Below are 20,274 nucleotides of genomic sequence, written 5' to 3' on the forward strand. Positions count from 1 at the left end.
TAATAATAATATAAGGTTAATTAAAGAAAAATTAAATGTGGTATAATTAGTAATATTCAGACCAATGCTATTTGTTTTTTTCTTCGGGTATCGGACAGTTCGGGTCAGTATCCTGATTGATGAAGGGGAGATCTCGCCTGGGCGTGAGTTACCGGGCTGGTGTAGACGGTGTTCCGAGTACTTCGTGTGAGGGGGTGTCACCTGCAAAGACACTCCGACGCTCTAGTCAGCAAAGTGTGCAGGTGAAAAGGGGATGAGTGGTATGTGACGTACCTTGGGGGAAGGGTAGGGCATTCCCCATATATACTGTGTCAGAGGTGGGCCCTGCAAGGACAGGCCCACCCTCTTCGATGTTCCCCCTGCACAGCTGTAGCGAAGTTGTCAGGGACGCGTGTACGGGTCGGGTGGCAAGCGGGTCGGGCGGGCCCATATTCCCTTTGGACCAGGCCGTAACAATGCACCCGACGCGCCGGCAACGACCGTGAGGGTCGTTGGTGGCGTGTCATCTCTTCTCTCGTGTGTTGTCGCCAGGCCGGCCACCCGTGGGGGGGACGTGCCTCTTGCGCGCGTGTCTGTTCGTTGCTGGAGTGACCGTTTGTCGCCTCGTTCTTCGCGTGAAGCATTAAATGCTCATAATGGGTTAAAAATCCCTGCGCGCAAAGACTATTTTGCCCCCAGACCTTTCGCGCTTCTTGAGTGGCAATTTTAAACAGTTTTCATTTGTTTTTCTCTTATATCCCTACTTCAACCATCTCCATCATCTTCTTCTTCCAAGTTCCCATGGTATCGCTTCTGCACTCTTGCGCATTCTCTCTTCTACCTCCTCCTCCGAATCTTCGTAATCAGTTCAGGTAAGCACTCTTTTCGTTCTTTGCTTCATGTTTGTTTCATTATTCTTCTGCATGCATGCTGTTTGCATGGTTTTATGTGATGGATGGCCTTTGTTGGTGGTCTTTTAGTGTCAAATAGGCGTGTTAGGGGGGAGTTACCATTCCAGGGTAGGCTTTGCTTGGATTTTGGTTTTAGCCATGTTTGATTTCAACTGTTGAGTAGGACAAATGTAGTTTCTGGGCTTTTTCCGGACTCCCGACCTCATAGACTAACAGAGTGGTACCCCCACTGTAGGTATGCCTCGCATTGTTTCTCGGGCTTCCACCTCCGCCGCGGGTTACGACCCTTACGCCTGGGTTGTTTCTGACTTAAAGGACTCCCCAAACCAGATGGGCGAGGAGGAGCTTAACGAATTCCGCCAAGCCGAGTACTTGTGCAGGGGCACTGACGAGGAAGCCAACTATGACGTTTTTGTTCCTGCCCCTGCCGAGCGGCTGTACGAAATTAACTTTCACTCCCCCCGGGTTGCCGATTGGATCTGGTTTTACAAGGCCATGTTTACCCAAGTGGGGGTTTGCATCCCTTTTTTTGCTTTCCAGATGGCGCTCCTTAACCGGATATTCGTGGCGCCGTCGCAGCTGCATCCGAACAGTTGGGCTTCCATTCACTGTTTCGAGATGGTCTGCGAATACCTGGAGCTGCCGATATCCGTCGATGTTTTTCTCTTTTTCTTCAACCTTACAAATCCTTCCAAGGAGGGGAAGGCGAGGAAAGGATCCATGTCCTTCCGATCTGCCCAAGGTCGGAGGATCTTCGGCTTGTTCGAGGACTCCTATCGCAGATTTAAAGATAAATATTTTAAGGTGCGTCCGGTCAAGGGTCGCCACCCCTTCTGGTTGTCGTTAGAGGGGGAGCGCCTCATCCCGACATACTGGAATTTTGGGGCGGGGTCCAACACTTTTATCAAGGTGACTTATAAGGGAATGTCTGCCGTGGATAGGCGGGTTGCTGACGTGTTGTGGGCTATTTTTGGGAAGAACCACGTGAATCCTCACCTCCTCACTCGGTCGCCAGAAATTATGTTTATGAGTTGCTTTGCCTTATGTTTTTAAATTGCTATTGCTTGCTCATGCTGGTTTGCGCTTTCTCTTGCTTATTTCGTTATGCCGGTTTCACGACTAACTTGGTTACCTGTTGTAGTGGAGATGTCCGCTTCGGTGACGGGGCTTGAGGGCTTGTTCAAGACATTCTTGGCAGATAGTGATGAGGAGAAAGCCGATGAAAAGGTTGTCGGGAAAACGAAGAACCCTCCTGAGGAGAAGAAGGACCAGGCTGTGCCTTCGCCTCGTGACGCTGAGATGTCTGACAAGAACTCTGCCGGGGCACATACTTCCCCTGTTCAGGAGGAGGCGGCTGCCGTTGGGCATTCGTCCTCCACCCCACAGGAGGAGGATGATCTGAAACTTGTTCGCACCCCCAAGAGGCAGAGAGCGTCTTCTAGCCCTGAAGGCGCTCTAACCGTGATGGAGAGAAACTTCAACGCTGGGGCTTTTATTGATACCCAGCTGGTCCCTGGCACGGATGAACACTTCCTTGGCACCGAGCTCGCAGGGCAGGCGAGGTGGATGTACCGTACTCTCCTTTGAGGAGCTGTAATAGCTCGGAAGGCCGAATTCGAGTTGTCGGAGATGCAATCATTGCGAAGGAAGCTCGAGACTACTGCCAAGGCCAATAATGAATTCAAGGTTCAAGTTGAAACCCTTCAGGGGCAGCTGTCTGAGGTGGGAGAAAAGCTCAAAACCGCTGAGGAGAAAGCAGCGCTTGCCGAGGAGAAGGTGAAGACCTCCGATGAAGCCGTGTCCCGTTTAACTGAGCGGGAGATGACTCTAGAGAGCCAGCTTAATGCCGCGCAAGGTCGGGTGGTGGCTTTGGAGAAGGAGCGCGATGAGGCCGTTTCGTCGGCTAAGGCCGCCCAAGCGAAGGTCGAGGAGCTCAAGAGAAAGAATAAGGAGATTAGAGAGCAGGGGAAGAATGAAATTTTCATGACTGAGGAGGCCCTCAAGGCCCAGGTGAAGATCGTGACCCCTGACTTCGACACGTCGGTGATCGGAGTTTTTAAGACAATCAAGGACGGCAAGATTGTTGAGATGCCCAGGAAATGAGCTTTTGTACCTTGTGTTTTTGTATGGATTTAATTTTTTGTTGCTGAACTCTTGGAGCTTACTTTGTTGTAAAACTTTTTGAACTTACTTGGTCATGCTTTAAGAGCCGCTTGGTCGGCTAGTAATTGTCGTCTTTTCGCTTGTTTGGTAGTGTTGTTTTGTTACCGTGTTGTCGGTGTGGACTTATCGTTTGTGTCCGTTTTGCCATTACGTTTGTAACTTGGGTGAAGCCAAGGCTTGGTCGTTATTATCGCGGCCATTTGTTATGGCTTTGATTCGTTTGGTTCTCGGAGTGATCAGTCCTGGGTTGCCGTATCGTTGTCCCGTTTACCGTATGTTGAAAAATGTTATGTTGTGGGATACATATTGAGGAATAGTAGAGGGGAAGGTTTAAACAAGTAAACATTAATCGACAATTAAACAAGTATATGGACATGGTAGGCATTTGACAAAAGGAACTCACTGAGCTTTGTTAAAAGTAAATCATTGAGTTCGTCAAGCCATCTGGTCGGAGTGCCTGAGCTAAGAATAAAATCTCCTCAAGTTACCTGCATTCCATGTTCTCGGGATTTCTTTGCCGTCGAGTTTCTCCAATTTGTAGGCGCTTTTGCCGAGCACTTCTCTGACTCTGTAGGGACCTTTCCAGTTTGCTGCCAACTTTTCTTCTCCTAGGGTCAGTAGCCCGATGTCATTGCGTCGTAAGACAAGGTTGTTTTCCTCAAATTCCCTCCCGAGCACCTTGGTGTTATAGCACAGGGTCATTCTTTGTTTCAGTGCTACCTCCGACAAGTGGGCCATCTCTCTGGCCTCATCCACCAGGTCTTTTTCCACTGCTTCTTCTACTCCTTTTAGAAGTAATCGTGGGCTTGGCTCGCCGATCTCCACGGGTATTACCGCGTCAACCCCGTAAGTCAGGCGGAAATGGGTTTCTCCAGTGGAGCTTTACTCGGTTGTACGGTAGGACCAGAGGGTCGAGGCGAGTTCATCGGCCCATGCGCCTTTTTTGCTATCCAACCGCTTCTTGAGGCCTAGCAAGATGACCTTATTCGCTGACTCCACCTGTCCATTCGTCTGGGGGTGTTCTACCAAGGAGAACTTCTGTTTTATGCCCAAGCCGGTGAGAAATTTTGCGAACTTCTTGTCGGTGAAATGCGTCCCGTTATCCGAGATGACAATTTTCGGGATGCCGAACCGGGTTATCACCTGCCTCCACATGAACTTTCTACAGTTGGATGAGGATATGCTGGCCAGCGGTTCGGCCTCTATCCATTTGGTGTAGTAGTCGACGGCGACTATGAGATATTTGACCTGCCCTGGGCCAACCGAGAAAGGTCCCAAAAGGTCGACTCCCCACTGTGCGAAGGATCGGGAGGCCGTCATCAGGCTCAGCTCGGTGGCCGGTGCTCTGTGGAAGTTAGCATTCTCTTGGCACTTAACGCATTTTTTCACGAACTCCTTGGAGTCTTCCATCATTGACGGCCAGTAGTATCCAGCTCGGATGAGCTTTCTTGCTAGGGCTTTGCCCCCGATGTGGTGACACAGCACCCCTCGTGGACTTCTCTGAGCACGTAGTCCGTCTGGTCGGGGTGTAGGCACTTCAGCAGAGGTTGACTAAGTCCCTTTTTGAATAGTTGGCCCTGTATGACCGTGTATTTGGCGGCCTCCCTTCTTAACGCTTTGGCTTCTTTCTCGCCTCCAGGGAGTTTTCCGTTTTGCAAGAAATCGGTGATGGGGTCCATCTAGGAGGGGCTTTTCTTGATCAGGTGGAGGGCAACCGCTGGCTCTTTCGTGATGCCTTGAATGAGGGAGCGGTTGCCGGTTCCAGGTTTTGTGCTTGCGAGCTTGGATAGGAGGTCTGCCCGTGTGTTCCTTTCCCTCGGAACGTGTTGGACCGTGACCTCCTCAAACTATTTGCTCAGTTCTTTAACCCTCTCTAAATACTTCTATAATAGTGAATCTCTAGCTTGGTAGCTTGCATTCACTTGCGACGTCACGATCTGCGAGTCGCTGCATACTTCTAGCCTCGTAGCCCTGACTTCCCGGGCTGAAATCAAGCCGCCTAGGAGGGCTTCGTACTCTGCTTGGTTGTTCGATACTGGAAACTCGAACTTGACTGATTGTTCGTAAATGACCCCGGTTGGGCTCTCCAAGATGATCCCGGCACCCCCGGACGTCTGGTTGGAGGCTCCGTCAACATGGAACTTCCACCGTGTGCTCGTGTCCTCGACTGGGTCTCTGGTCACTTCCACCAGGAAGTCTGCCATTGCTTGCGCCTTTATTGCGTGTCGGGGCTCGTACCTTAAATCATATTGGGACAGCTCGATGGCGCATGTCATCATCCTTCCTGCTAGGTCGGGCTTTTGGAGCACTTGACGAATTCCCTGGTCCGTTCTTACGACCACTTGGTGACCTTAGAAGTATTGTCGTAGCCTGCGGGAAGAGGTCAGGAGTGCTAGTGCCAGTTTCTCCAACTTGCTTTATCTAAGTTCTGCTCCTTGTAGCGCTTTACTCACAAAGTAAATTGGTTGCTGGGCCTTTCTTTCTTCCCGCACCAGCACCGCTGCAAGCGCTCCCTCTGTTATGGCCAGGTATAAGTAGAGTGGTTCTCCAGCCCTGGGCTTCCCGAACACCGGGGGTGCTGCTAGGATTTCTTTGAAGTGGTTGAATGCTTCCTCGCACGCAGGAGTCCATTCAAACGCTATTCCCTTTTTCATCAGGTTGAAGAAGGGCATAGCCCTTGCTGCCGATGCACCGAGGAATCGAGACAACGCGGTGAGCCTTCCCGCCAGCCGCTGAACGTCTTTGATGCAACTCGGGCTCTTCATCTGGAGTATCGCTTGGCACTTTTCAGGGTTGGCTTCCACTCCCTTTTGGGTTATCATGAATCCCAGGAACTTTCCGGCCTCCATGGCAAAGGCGCACTTAAGCGGGTTGAGCCTCATGCCGTGTTGTCGGAGGGATGCGAACACATTCCCCAGGTCGTTTATGAGATCATCAGGTCGGGTGGTCTTTGCAAGGATGTCGTCCACATAGACTTCCACCGACTTGCCAATGAGATCACTGAATATTTTGTTCATCAGCCTCTGGTACGTTGCCCCCGCATTTTTCAGGCCAAAAGGCATCACCTTGTAGCAATAGGTTCCTCCTGGTGTTATGAACGCCGTTTTATCTTCGTCAGGCCGGTGCATCGGTATCTGATTGTAGCCAGAGTAAGCATCCATGAAACTCAGATACCGGTAACCCGCAGCCGCATCGACGAGTGCGTCAATGTTGGGGAGAGGGTAGCAGTTCTTGGGACATGCTTTGTTGAGATCGGAGTAGTCCACACACATCCTCCATCTCCCATTGTGTTTTTTTACTAGAACTACATTTGATAGCCAGGTCGAATAGTCTAGTTCACGGATAAACCCCGCTTCGAGGAGGCTGGCCGTCTGCCTGGCCACCTCCTCTGCCCTTTTCTGCGACATCTTCCTTCTCCTTTGAGCCACTGATTTGGCTTCCGGCCTGATGGCCAGGTGGTGCGACATGAGTTGGGGGTCTATCCCCAGCATGTCGGCTGGCGTCCAGGCGAACAAATCGCCATTGGCTCTGATCATCTCCATCAAAGGCTCTTTCAATTCATGCGGGAGGTTCCTGTTCACGAACGTGAACTTCTCCTCCGTGTCCCTGACCCGAAACTTTCCAGGTCCCCCTCTGGTTTGGGTCTGGGCTTGTCGTCAATTCTGGCATCCAAGTCGGCGAGAAACACCCCTGATGCCTCTTTAGATTTTTTTCTTAAAGAGAGGCTGGTGTTGTCGCAAGCGACTGCCGTTTCCAAATCCCCTCTAATGGATCCGTCATCAGCGACAAATTTCATTATGAGCAGCTTCGTGCTGATCGCTGCTCCGAGATCGTTAATGGTCTTCCTTCCTAGGATAATATTGTAGGCTGTGGAGTCCCGTAAAACTATGAACTTAGCCATTATCGATCTTCAGCTCTGTCCTTGTCCCACGGAGGCTGGCAGGGAGATAATTCTGTCTGGCTTGATGAAGTGGTCGCCTAGTCCTACTACACCGTGTTGGTGGGTCGCTAGGTCGGCGTCACATAATCCCAAGGCATCGAATACGTTGCGGAACATGATATTCGAGTCTGCCCCTGTGTCCACAAGTATCCTTTTAACGAGACCGGTTCCAACCCTGGCCGTGATGACCATGGGGGGCTTTCCAGGACTTCGTCAAACCATTGGTCTTCTGGGCCAAAAGAGATGGATGGAAGCCTCTTGGAGCTTCTCGCGGATGAGGAGGAGACCGCCAGGACTTTGACGTCTTTCTTGTGCGCCGATCTCGACCTCGGGGCCGAGTTTCTTGCAGCTACTACATTCACCACGGTTAGGCCTCGGTCGTCGTCCTCCGGCTTCTGTCGTCGTTTCACCGTTCGGTTCTTATCCTCCCCGTCGTGGTCGCGGTTCCGTCTCCTCGGTTCCCTGATAAGGTGGGAGAATTCGGTAAGTTTTCCATCCCTGATTGCTTGTTCCAGCGCATCCTTCAGGTCGAAGCAGTCTTGTGTCTTGTGCCCGTAGCCCTTATGGTAGTCACAGTATAGGCCTTTGTTCCCCCCTGTTCGGTCCTTCAGAGGTCGGGGCTTCGACAAGATTCCCCTCTCGGCTATCTGTTGGTAGACTTCCATAATTGGTGCAGTGAGGGGAGTGTAATTGGTGAACTTCCTGACTTGGGGAAACGGCCTGGGCGTCTTACTCGAACCGCCGTCTCTGGCTTGTTCTTTCTGTCTTTCTCCGCTACCGTGATGCCGGGTTTGGTTGTAAAAGGGTTGCCGTTTGTTGGCAGCCACAACCTGGCTGACTTCTTCGTCGTTGATGTACTCCCTGGCCACACATTGGATCTCCTGCATCGTCCATACCGGCTTCGTGGTGAGGTGCTTTCTGAAGTCCTCGTTTAGAAGTCCGTTCGTCAGGCACAAGCTTGCGACCGAATCCGTCAGCCCATTGATCTCTAAGCACTCATCGTTGAACCGGTCTAGGTATTTTCTGGTCGGCTCGCCGGACCTCTGTGTCACTCCAAGTAGATTGATTGGGTGTTTTGCCTTTGCGATTCTAGTCGTGAATTGAGCTAGGAAGGCACGACTGATATCGGCAAAACCGGTCACCGAACCCTGCGGGAGGTTATTAAACCACCGTATTGCAGGCCCCGCTAAGGTGACCGGGAAAGCGCGGCACCTTACCTCGTCTCCAACTCCCTCTAGGTTCATTCTGGCTTCGAAAGCCGTGAGGTGCTCCTGCGGGTCTTGCGTTCCGTCGTACCTCATGTCCGTTGGCTTGTCAAGGTGTTTTGGCAGCCGGACCTCGAGGATGGAACGATGGAATGCGGTTGCGCCCATTATCACGGGTCCCCGCGTTCTCGCCATTCTTCCTTCGTCGTCCTCCCGACTAGCGTCCTTGCGGTTTCGATATGTGGTACGCCTCCTTTCGTGCCTGGTGTAAATGAGGGGGTCGCGGCGTCTTCTTGCGCGTCCTCTCTCCCCGGCGCTCTCGGGTTCAGCTCGTGGACTAGCTGTTCGTCGGGAGTGGCTTCTCGAGGGAGAACGAGAGTAGCTTGGTTCTGGGGTTTGGTGGCCACGCTCCCGGTCTGCAAGTCGGCGTTCCAAGTCCTGCATCCTGAGCCGCAGTTCTTGCATTATTTTGGCGCTACTGTCGCCGGTTCCCCCGAAGGGGCGCCTTTCGGGAGATCGTGTGGTTCGTCTTGGAGGGGACCTCGCATGTTGTCGGGAGGAGGTCACGGAGGGTTCCCCTCTGCGCTCGGTCTCGTGGTCTGTTCCACCTGGGCCCAGTTCAACGTCCATTCAGGCGACTGTCCCCACAGACGGCGCCAATGTTTTCTTCTTCGGGTATCGGACAGTTCGGGTCAGTATCCTGATTGATGAAGGGGAGATCTCGCCTGGGCGTGAGTTACCGGGCTGGTGTAGACGGTGTCCCGAGTACTTCGTGTGAGGGGGGTGTCACCTGCAAAGACACTCCGACGCTCTAGTCAGCAAAGTGTGCAGGTGAAAATGGGATGAGTAGTATGTGACGTACCTTGGGGGAAGGGTAGGGTCTTTCCTATATATATCGTGTCAGAGGTGGGCCCTGCAAGGACAGTCCCACCCTCTTCGATGTTCCCCTGCACAGCTGTAGCGAAGCTGTCAGGGACGCGTGTCCAGGTCGGCGTCTGGGCGCCTTGCACCCAACCGTACGGGTCGGGTAGCAAGCGGGTCGGGCGGGCCCATATTCTCTTTGGGCCAGGCCGTAACACTATTATTTTTTTGGTGACTACACCAATGCTATTATAATTAACGTTTACAGTGTAAGTATTAACATTTAAATAAAATGGATTTTAAGTGTTTTTTTGGTGACTAAATGGATTTAAGTATTTAAAAAAAATAAAAAATTTAATTAAGTAAATTTAAAAAAATTAAGTTAAAATTTTTCAATAAGACGGCATTTCTTCGCAAGTGAGTCCCTTCCTCTGTTTCACTCTCATTGCTCTTCCCTCTCTAACAAAAAGAAAAGAAACGCCTCCATCGTTGCCGGTAGGGGTGAGCACAGGTCGGTTTGGTTCGGGTTAAAGGTAAAATTAGAACCGAACCAATTAAAATGTAACTAGTTTGGTTTTGTTTGGATTTGTATTTTTTTGTGTATGTATTCGAACCAACCAAACCAATTAAGAACGGATTGGTTCGGTTCGGGTAATTGGGTATCCGATGACTTTGAGATTCATAAAAAAATCGAAATTTTTATCTTAAAAATTCAGCAGTAAAATAAACATGTAACATCAATAGAAATAATCAAAACATGTTAAACATACACCAAATACATTAAAAACTAAACACATTAAAATCCAAACATATTAAACACTAAACACATTAAAATCTAAACATATTAAAAACTAAATACAAAAGTGTAATAGAAATATATATATTTTTATTTAATTAATATATTATCGAATTCACGGGTTGGTTCGGATTCCACACTCCTAAATCAGATACTCGAACCACTTACTAGAAATAGCCATAAATTTGGTTCAGTTGAACCCGATTACCCGTTAATTTTAAAATTAATTTAATTGGTTTGGTTCGAGTTCGGACAGCTAATCGGGTACCCACTACATGTGCTCACCCTAGTCGCCGCTATTTTTCTCACCGCCGCCGTCCGTCATTCACCGGTCGTCTCTCCACTGTTTTCTTGCAACCCCTCTCGAAGGTCAGTGACAGTGTTCACTTATTCTTAGTTTTTCTCTTTATTCTCTGTTCTGAAATCATTGAACGATTACAAGTTTTTTGTGTTTTTGTTGAATCTCCCCCATAGTCGTTCTCCGTCGGCCCAGAACCCTAACCCACAGAGAGTGAGCCACTCTTCCTGTGAGGAGCCGTTGTGCTCGCTCACCCCAGAGCCCTAACTCTGTCGTCGTCTCGTTGATACAAGCTCCTCTGTGCAGCACCGTCGGGCTCCATCACCCCCTTTGCAGTCGAGCCTCCCTCGTCTCTCTGTTTTCAGCGCCGTGTCGTCCTTCCTTGCATTTGACATGGTAATGGAGCCTCAGCTCAATTCTGATTCTGATTTATTTTTATTCTGAACTTTTTTATTATGATTGTTGGTTTGATTCTGATTTATTTTTATTCTTTCGTCGTCCTCCCGATAGTTGATTCTGATTTGTTCTTTCGATGGGTTGTTAATTCTAATTTTTTTACGTTGAATTTTTTGTACTGTTTCTTTTTTTTTTAATTCTTTTTTAGGGTTGATTCAATGATTCTGACTTATTCAATGAATTTTTAGGTTATTGTACTGTGCTTGACATTTTGATAATTCGCCGTCGCCTTGTCGCCGTCGTATCATCGCCGCCATCTCGTCGCGCTCAACCGCTCTCCGTCGTCCAGCTGTCCCTCTCGGAGGTCAGTGACAGTGGTCGCTTATTCTTGGTTTTTGTTTTTATTCTGTGTTCTGAAATCATTGAATGATTACTGTTTTTTTGTGTTTTTGTTGCCCTTCTCACCCATAGTCGTTCTCCGCAGCCCAGAACCCTATCCCACAGAGCGATCCCCTCTCCCTGTGCAGAGCCGTTGTTCTCGCTCACCCGAGAGCCCTAACTCTGTCGTCGTCTCGTTGATTCAAGCGCAGCGTCATCGTGCTCCATCACCCCCTTTGCAGTCGAGTAATGGAGCCTCAATTCAATTCTGATTCTGATTTATTTTTATTCTAAACTTTGTTATTCTGATTGTTGGTTTGATTTTGATTTATTTTTATTATTCCATCGTCCTCCCCATTGTGGATTCTAATTTGTTCTTTCGATGGTTTTTTAAATCTAAATTTTTTTATTTTGAATTTTTTGTACTGTTTCTTTTTTTTTTTTAATTTTGGTTTAGGGATGATTCAATGATTCTGACTTATTTAATGAAAATTTTCTAATTTATTTGTTCTGTTGCTGATTTATTTATTTAATTATGGTTTTTTCAGATTTTATTTCTTTGTTATATTTTATTAGTTGCAAAATCAGAAGACCCAAAGTAATGGTTTTTGTTCATTTGTTGTTCAAATTCAGAGATGGCCCTTCCCTCCTTTGCTTGGTTAAATCAGTCCGGTTTTCAAAATTTTGCTGTTAACTAAATTTTGTTATTGGCTAGATGATCAATCAATTTAATTCATTGTTCTTAAGTTGTGTGTGTCATTTGTAAGTGGGGATTAAATGATATTGAAATATGATTTGAGGGCTTATCTGATTTTTTTTTTCTTTCGGTTTTTTCACCAATAATGTAGGATTTTTGTAGTCATATTCCTATGGCGGAGGGTCCATCTGTGTGTTGCACTGGGAAAGTGCCAATCCTTCTCTGATTATTCCTACGAGAAGAAATCAGAATCTTAGCGAATATAGTACATGTAAGTATAAATTCTTTATTTTGGAACGATAGATTTTTTGAAAAAAACTTTCTATTTATGCTATAATTGCATTATCTAACTTTTTTTTTTTTTTGTCCCTTAAGTGTCATGCATGCAGCACACACTACTTGGTGCCATCGAAGTGAGAGTAAATATGGAGAGATGAGTGCATCTCACCATGATGGGAGAAGAGATGAGTTTTTCATTGCTATGGTGTGAACAAATCGGTCCCTCCGATTTGTTTCATTTTTTAAATCAACAATCACAAATCGGATGGTCCGATTTGTGTTTTTAAAAATAAAAAAATTTTTACTGTTGAAATCGGACTGTCCGATTTCTATTTCAAAAAATAAAAAAATAATAAAAAATACAAAACGGACCATGCGATTTGTAGTTTTTTTTATCAAACAAATCGGACCCTCCGATTTATACTTTACTTTTTTTTTCAAACAATCGGACCGTCCGATTTGAATAAAACACCATATAAAAAAAATACCTAATCTTCCCATAACAATGTATTACACATATATTTATACAATATAAAAAAAAATTAGCCGGAGAGATTTAAATGAGGACTTCCAAAATACATTTTTTCGATAACCAATCTGATTTATAGTTGCTGTAGGTTTTTAGCTACACTGACAGAAGATTCAGATAGGACTCGTATCTTTGGTACCTTATAAAGCTATTGTCATTCAAATAGAGGAAAAAGAGTTTGCGAGATATTTGTATTCTAATTTTTATATTTTTTAATATGTTTTAATTTAAAATAATATCTTTTACAATTTGTTTTTATTTATTTTCAACGCAATATTGAGACTGGTATTGGTGGGTTATTGTTACTGTATGGCTCGGAGTTCAAGCACAGAGTTATGCACCATTATTTGAATAGTTGGGATTGTATTTGAAACGATTGTTCATATATATATGCACCATTATTCACGTGGGAGGTGCCCTTATATATAACCCAGCAAGAGTTATGCTCTCGAATTTCAATTTGGGACCCCACCTCCAGCTCCACCTCAATCTCCAAATCCTCCGCCTAAGTCTGCTTTTTGAAAGGAGATGTAGTATTAAGCGAATTCTTCTGTGTTGTATTTTTTTTGTTGGTGAAATATATGCACAAGAAGTATTAATTGTCAAATGATATTTTACATTTTAATCTCTTTTCATCCTACAATATAGCATTGCTAGAATAATGTGATCTGTCCATAGAAGCTATGTGATACCTTTTTCTTGTATAGATTGGTACTATATGGTGCTGTGGTTTAACAAGTTACAGTACTGCTATTCTTCCAAGATATCCTATTATTGGATGTATTGTTTAACATCTGTCAGTGTTGCTCTTTCTGCTTGAATGGCTTGATTGCAACCTATTAATGGATTTTGCAACTGATAGAAAAAAACATTCTCTTATCAATGGACGCATGAGCAGGTTGTCATTGTTGATAATGGAAGTGCTGATGGGACTTCGACTTAGTTTGGTAAAGCTTTTACTTTTTGAAAGTAGCTTATAAAAATTGTTTTTTGAAAGACAACTTTTTAAAAGTGGCAGCACTTATGTTTGGTAAAATCACGTTAAAAATAGCTTTCAATTGTGTTTAGTAACGAAGAATAATTTTTTTTTAAATTTTAGAGACCAATAATTTAAATATTTATTTGATTTATCTCTATATTAATATAAATAGAGTTATCATTAGTCAATAATAAAACTTGTATGTAATTCAATGTTAGTACTGATACGTAAATTACTCATTTATATATATTGACTCACTTTTACAAATCACAGAAAATAGGACACATATCTCAAGTAAAATTATATATCTATATTTACATATGTATATATATGCTGTTATTATCATTTTGACTAATGTTCATGAAGTTGGTGTACGAAAATTTTATGATTGGTTTCCATAAATCAGGTCTCCTTCACGTTTTAAAGAACAGAGAAAAACAAACATCTACTAAAAAATACAAAAATAACGCACAAAAAATAATATAAATAGATAGAAGTTCATACCTAATACATGATAGAGATGTATTTGTGTTGAAATTGTGAAGATTAGGTTGAAAAATAAAAAATATATGAAGATTGTGTTAGAATGTGTGAAGGTTAGGTTGAGAAATTAGAAATATATGACTGGCGAAAAATATGTGTGGGAAAATAAATAAAATCTAGTGTTAATAATTAATAATGGTAATTTTGAATATTTATTATATTATATTTTTTTTAATTTTAATAAGCACAAGCAACTTTGAAAAGCTCCCTCTTAGGTGCTTTCAAAAGCATCCCTAACTTTTAAAAGCCGCAAGCACAAGCACGTGGGCTTTTTAATTTACCAAACGCAAAGTGAGGTACTTGGTGCTTTTAAAAAGTACAAGCACCTCTTCAAAAAGATTTACCAAACCCAGCCTACAAGAGTAGCTTTTGAATTTGGGAAAAAAGACAGATAGATCCCTGACTTTTTAAATTTTTGACAAATATATCCCTGACAAAATTTAAATACAAAAAAGTCCCTAACTTTAACAAACGGAGGATAATTTAGTCATTCCGTCTATTTGCCTCTCATACACCAAACGGAACTGGCTGACGTGGCTGAAATGGTGTCCAGGTGTCCGTTACGGTGCCACGCTGGAAGGGGAATAAAGTTCGAAGGACAAATAAGTCCTTGACGTCATTTTGCAAATAAAGTTTGAAGGACAAATAGGTCCTTGAGAATTTAGTTCATTATGCTTCAATATGTATCATATATTACTATCTAATTGAAATATACCTATATTATGTACCATATATTACTATCTAATTTAATAATCAAATGTGTCACATGACACTCTTATTAAAATTGAGAGAAAATATATTTTTTTTTCAAAATTAATAAACTCCTTTCCTAAATTCTCTCATCTACCTCTCTCCATTTTTCTATTTCTTTCTACTATTTTTACTCTATATATAATTATATTTTATATTAGTAATTTGACAAATTAAAATATGTCATTCGATATTTTTTTATAATTAAAATATTTTAAATATAAAAGTATACACATTAAATTATTTTAAATTTTAGATAACGAATGTTAAAATTAATTACTAATAAAAAATTAGAGTTTTTCATATAAAAATAATAACTAAAAATCTTATTATTTAATTTTTTATCTGCAGATATCTTGGTCTTCTTAGCTAGAGATTTTTGTCAACTTACGACTTTTTTATAAAAGTAGTTTGATTTTATAAATTTTTTGTGCCATGCATAATTTATACTGTTAGAATAAAGTGAACTATACTTTTAAAAAAAAAATTATTCTCGTAATGTTATTATGGATAAAAATACTAGTTCTAATATAATACACAAATGCACTAATACTAACTTAATACATGAATAATGCACAAATGAACTGATGCTAACTTGATGCATAAATGAACTGATGCTAACTAATGCCACTGGTATGATGAAAACTGAATTAATGCAATTTAACAAATTCTAATATAATACACAAATGCACTAAAACTGAACTAATGCAATTTAAGAAAAAAAGTAGACACAGAACAAGCCCAATTTCTGCAATTTTAATACAAATAAGAGAAAAGGACAAATAGGTCCCCGATCTTTTGTCCCGCGGACATTTTTGTCCCTGACCATTGAAAAATACTTTCAAGTCCATGACCTTCACAAAACTTGGGCGGATCAGTCCCTGACGGAAGCATTTGGACGGAGGGACTGATCCGTCCAAGTTATGTGAAGGTCAGGGACTTAAAAGTATTTTTCAATGGTTAGGAACGAAAATGTCCGCAGGACAAAAGGTCAGGGACCTATTTGTCCTTTTCTCTACAAATAATTTTAATTGCAAAATACAACACGTTAACTAGATTTCAAAATAAAAGCATAATTTTATCAACTAAATTGTCATAATAGAAGCATAATAGAAGTATACTGAACTAAATTCTCAAAGACTTATTTGTCCTTCGAACTCTATTCCCCTTCCAGCCTGGCACCGTAACGAACACCTGAGACACCGTTTCAGCCACATCAGCCAATTCTATTCGGTGTATGAGAGGCAAATAAACGGAAGGACTAAATTGTCCTCCGTTTATTAAATTCAGGAACTTTTTTGTATTTAAATTTTATCAGGGATGTATTTGTCAAAAATTTAAAAAGTCATATACCTATCTTTTTCCCTTGAATTTGTAAGGAAATACACGGTAGACAAAGTTAGAGTTGTCTTTCTCGAAAGAAATCATGGCAAGGGAGAAGCAATCAGAAAAGTGAGTCTAATTTCTCATTGCATTGAAATTGCTGTCATAATGTTGTTGATGATTAATTAGTGCTTTCTTCATTTCTTGAAAGCATTGTATTACAGGGAATGTTGCATTCTCATGGTGAGCTAATTCTTATGCTTGATGCTGATGGAGCTACTAAAGTCACCGACCTAGAAAAGCTTGAAAATCAGGCTAATGAAATGCTATCATATGCACTTTATAGATATTTTAATTTTGGTTTTAATCTCTTGGCCAAATGTTTATACGTATTATGTTCCGCCATTAGATTCAAGTTATTGCTAAAAAGCAATTTCAACATGGAAAATCAAGCCCTAGTGATCCAAGCTTTAGAGTCTCTGATATTCCTCTTGCTGCTTTTGGTTCAGGAGCTCATCTTGAAGAGAAGGCTTTTTGGCCACATTGAGTGTGGCTTTCTTGTTCTATTTCTCTTTTATTTATTATTTATTTTTTATGTTCTTGCCATATATGTGTGGACTATCTTGGTTGAACCATGTAATGTAACATTTTTACAGCGAAAGTGGTACCGCAATTTTTTGATGAAGGGGTTCCATCTTGTGGTTCTCTTGGCTGCTGGTCCAGGAGTTCCTGATACACAGGTAATTTCCTACTTTATTTATTTATTTTATCATGCACTCTAATATGGTACTCTTGTGACTAGCAAATTTCTTTTGTATAAATAGTGACCAAAGCTTAATTTTTGTCTTTTTGGATTCACTTCTCCCTTACTTGTGTTTGAGCATGTGTATTAGATGTTGTTCCATGATGGATATATGAAAATATTTTTTGGTGTCTAACCTTAACTTTCTACATCCACAGTGTGGTTTCAAATTGTTTACTAGCGCATAGGCTATGTGTCGTGTAAATTCTCAAAATCATAAGAAGCAACAACATCAGCATCAAATGGGGCCTATCAGTTTTGCAAAAATGCATAATGAAATGGTAATAACTTAGATATTTCTGGAAGAATCTATCTTCTTGTATACTAGCGTAGCTAATGATTATCCTAAGATTAGACAAATAGTATTTTTGACCATTTTTAATATTTTTCCCCTTACCTGTAGCGTGAAATGAATGAGAACAAAAGAGACCCGTCACGAGTTGATGTGTTTGTTGCAATTCGAACCAGACCAAAAGGGAAGGAACTTGATTTAGAAATGCGAGCTGTTATTGCAAGTCAAATTAAGTTTTGTCTTCGATGCTTGTGTCAATGGTTCAATTGCTGCTTCTCTTATTATTGTTTCCTCATTTTAAATTTTGGATTATGCTAGTTAGGATGGTAATTGGTAAGGACTAAAGGGAATGGCAGAAGTGAATTCATCCTCCTAGTTCTTAATAAACTGCTCTCTTTTTCTATGTACTTTCTTGGATTATCTAACATCTGTTGATTTGGAAAAAAAAAAGGAAGAGGTATTGTAGGTTAGATATTTTGAATGGTGAATGGTTTGCATCAAGAAAACAAGGTGATAAAGCAAAAGAGATATGAACGTGATGAAGGTGATGGAGAGGATGATATCAGTGTATGATGCTCATTTGTTCACACTAATGTCAATCTATTCTAGTTCAACCCTCCTCTTAAATACTTTTGACTCTTTGACCAATTATTCACTCATGGTGTATAACCATGGCGTACTTTATACATTTTTATCATATATAATCATGTATCCCTTGAGCTCCACCCTTACCAGGCTTCCCTTCCCTCGTGTTTATTATTGGGTCTCTTTTTCAACTTGTTTTTGGTACCATTTTAACATGTGCCATAAAGTGCTTATCTACTTCGGTGATAGCTATTCTACCAATTTTCACTTTTTTGGTTGCATTTTGTCATGGTTACCTTTCTCTACTTCTTCCCACACCATTCCTATACCTGTGTCATCTCAAACCCTGTGTTTCTGGCATTTTGAATTCAACTGTAACATTAAACTCTTTCACCAGCCCTGCAATTTTCGCTTCTCTCCCTCAATCTCCCTCACTCTCAAACCCGAAAGTCTTGCTGGTGGGTGATTCTCACTCTCTCCCCTGTCCCCCTGACTCCTCTTCTCCTCTCTTCGTTGCCTTCGCCTTCACCCCTCTTTGCTGCGCCTCTGCTCAGCTGCCGCGCCCTCTCCCTGTTTATGCTTTTGTTTCATTATTATACAATTTTAGTTTCATTCATGCCCAATCGGATATTTGATTGTGGTGTTGAACTGATGGTGTGATTCAGCTTTGTGCCAAGGCTAATTGAGGATCTCTAACTTTTATTCTTTTTCCAGTATTCCTCTGACGTGTTATTGTTTAAGTATAGTGGTTCACACTGTTGCTGAACACACATGCAATTTCACTACTGTTGTGTTTCATTCGTTTGCCAAACTTTTTGCATCCGACTCCATGGACACTAATATGAGGATTTGGGACATCAGAAAACAGGGATGTATTCATGCATACGAGGGTCACACCCAGTGCATTGGTACTATCAAATTCACCGATATATGTTGAGTACAAATGTACTTTTTAATTAGCAAAATTTGAGTGCTGTTTATTGACAAATTATATTTTTCTTTTGTTAACCTGGCTAATGTTTTCTAAAATATATATTTTTGAGGTTCTGACTCAATTTCTATGGTTTTATCTCTCTATTATTTTCTTCAAGAAACCTGAAGCTCGAGTTTACTTTTTCCATCTCTACGTCTGAGCCACATCTCTTTTCTGCTCCGTTGCTACCTCCTCTTCGCTTCTCTGCTCTTCTTCTGTGCTACTTTGCTCCATCGCCTCCTCCTCTCAGCCAGTCTGCTCCACCTCTCTGTCTCTGCTGGTTTTTCTGCTACTAAACGTTTTAAATTTTATTGTTGTTCAATGTGTTATTGTTGATTAAGTGCTAATGTTGCTGCTGCTATAAGTTCAAATATGCTGATTGTTAACTTTATTTATTTTTGCATTTATTTTTCCCCCTCCCTTTTGGAATCATCATGAGGATAGAGACAAACTTTGAAGTAGTTATTTCTGTTTGTTATTTTGCTCGATGCAGTGGAACGTCAGAAAACTATGTTTTGAGTATGACACTGAGCCATATTATCAAATTCTATATAGTTAAGTTAAGATAATGTTTGCTTGGATTTTGCCTGTTGATCAACCAACTAGTTATTGTTTATTCATCATGTATATATCGTGCAGAACTTTGCATTTGGACCTGGGATTGAGGTTTGCTCTCCTGTGAGTCACAATTTATTCCTCGAGAAATTGGCCATGATCGTTGTTGAACTTTGGAGAGTTCGAAGAGAGGTTGCTAGCCAATAATTTGTTCCTTGCAAAGGTCGCCATGGAATGCGGTGTTGGCATCTTCACCACGGTTCCCTCCATTTTTCATTCCCTAATTCACCTAACTATGAACATTTGTGTCAGCTGTTAATTAATTTTAATTACCCTATGATTAGGGGCTAAACAATAATAATTAATAGTAATTATTTGGTGTGGTTCTCATACTGTTATGAAGTTGGAGAAGCGCAAAGAGAATTTCGCCAAGGAGCCTGATTTTGTTTGTGTTGATGTGCCGTTATATGCTTGGATAAGAAGCTAGACTGGATTGACAGTATACTTCGTTCAAAGACGGTGCATTTACTCACCTTTTAGAAGGCTTAGGTGCAGGTCCTTTTGCTGTCTTTATTGATTCTCCAGTTAATGTGGTATGTGACTAGGTGCTCCTTGCCACTCTCTTCCTCTCCCTTCTTGTTGGTGACTACTTCCTTTTATCTGAACTTAGCAATGAAAAAACTGATTATAACAAAAAGTAACAAAATGAGAAGAAAAGAAATTTAAAGTGGCATCATTTAAATCTATTGGTCTAACATGTTGGTGCTGGATCTTACAAAGCCGAAAGCTAATGTTTTTGTACTGTAGGCAAAAAGATGCATCCAAACAATATATATATATATATATTGTTAACCCACAAACATCATTGTGAAGTTATTAGGATTTTGCTACTTTGAAAATTTAATACTGTTTAAAGTAAATGGCAAATGGAAATGTTCGATTTTTGAACAATTTTTGGGGAAGCTATTTGTTTTGTGAAGCAACATTATCTTGTGTCTTTTTAAAGTGAGTGATGATTTATAGATGCTGACATTTTCTCA

The 20,274-nt window shown here is 42.2% G+C and overlaps 1 protein-coding gene and 2 long non-coding RNA genes across 19 annotated transcripts in view; 2 read left to right on the plus strand and 1 right to left on the minus strand.

Annotated features, from left to right (window-relative positions):
- The window catches only part of LOC107607991 (serine/threonine-protein kinase spk-1), a 57,322-nt gene that overhangs the window by 9,228 nt on the left and 27,820 nt on the right, over positions 1-20,274 (plus strand). Inside the window, exons 1-5 of one of the 16 annotated variants that reach the window (XM_021107274.1) lie at positions 16,100-16,156; positions 16,252-16,767; positions 16,988-17,110; positions 17,233-17,688; positions 19,319-19,827. The exons of 8 other annotated variants lie outside the window; for them this stretch is intronic. The gene's annotated coding sequence lies outside the window, so the exon portion shown is untranslated. Of the gene's footprint in view, positions 1-16,099; positions 16,157-16,251; positions 16,768-16,987; positions 17,111-17,232; positions 17,689-17,726; positions 19,828-20,274 lie in introns of those variants that run through there. 7 more of the 16 variants (XM_021107275.1, XM_021107276.1, XM_021107277.1 and 4 more) reach the window with 7 other exon arrangements.
- On the plus strand, positions 10,050-13,194 carry LOC107607996. 2 transcript variants are annotated; one of them, XR_002351111.1, is made up of 6 exons: positions 10,050-10,224; positions 10,330-10,549; positions 10,798-10,913; positions 11,034-11,173; positions 11,776-11,895; positions 12,000-13,194. It is a non-coding gene; the product is annotated as an uncharacterized LOC107607996 (long non-coding RNA). The 2 variants fall into 2 exon arrangements; XR_002351112.1 differs by having other exon boundaries at positions 10,209-10,224; positions 10,349-10,549.
- The window catches only part of LOC110264849, a 37,339-nt gene continuing 27,674 nt past the window's right edge, over positions 10,610-20,274 (minus strand). Inside the window, exon 4 of the long non-coding RNA XR_002351113.1 lies at positions 10,610-10,898. This is a non-coding gene — a long non-coding RNA (uncharacterized LOC110264849). The remainder of the gene's footprint in view (positions 10,899-20,274) is intronic.

The sequence above is a fragment of the Arachis ipaensis genome, chromosome B07 (assembly GCF_000816755.2).
Source record: "Arachis ipaensis cultivar K30076 chromosome B07, Araip1.1, whole genome shotgun sequence".
Taxonomy (NCBI): Eukaryota; Viridiplantae; Streptophyta; class Magnoliopsida; order Fabales; family Fabaceae; genus Arachis; species Arachis ipaensis.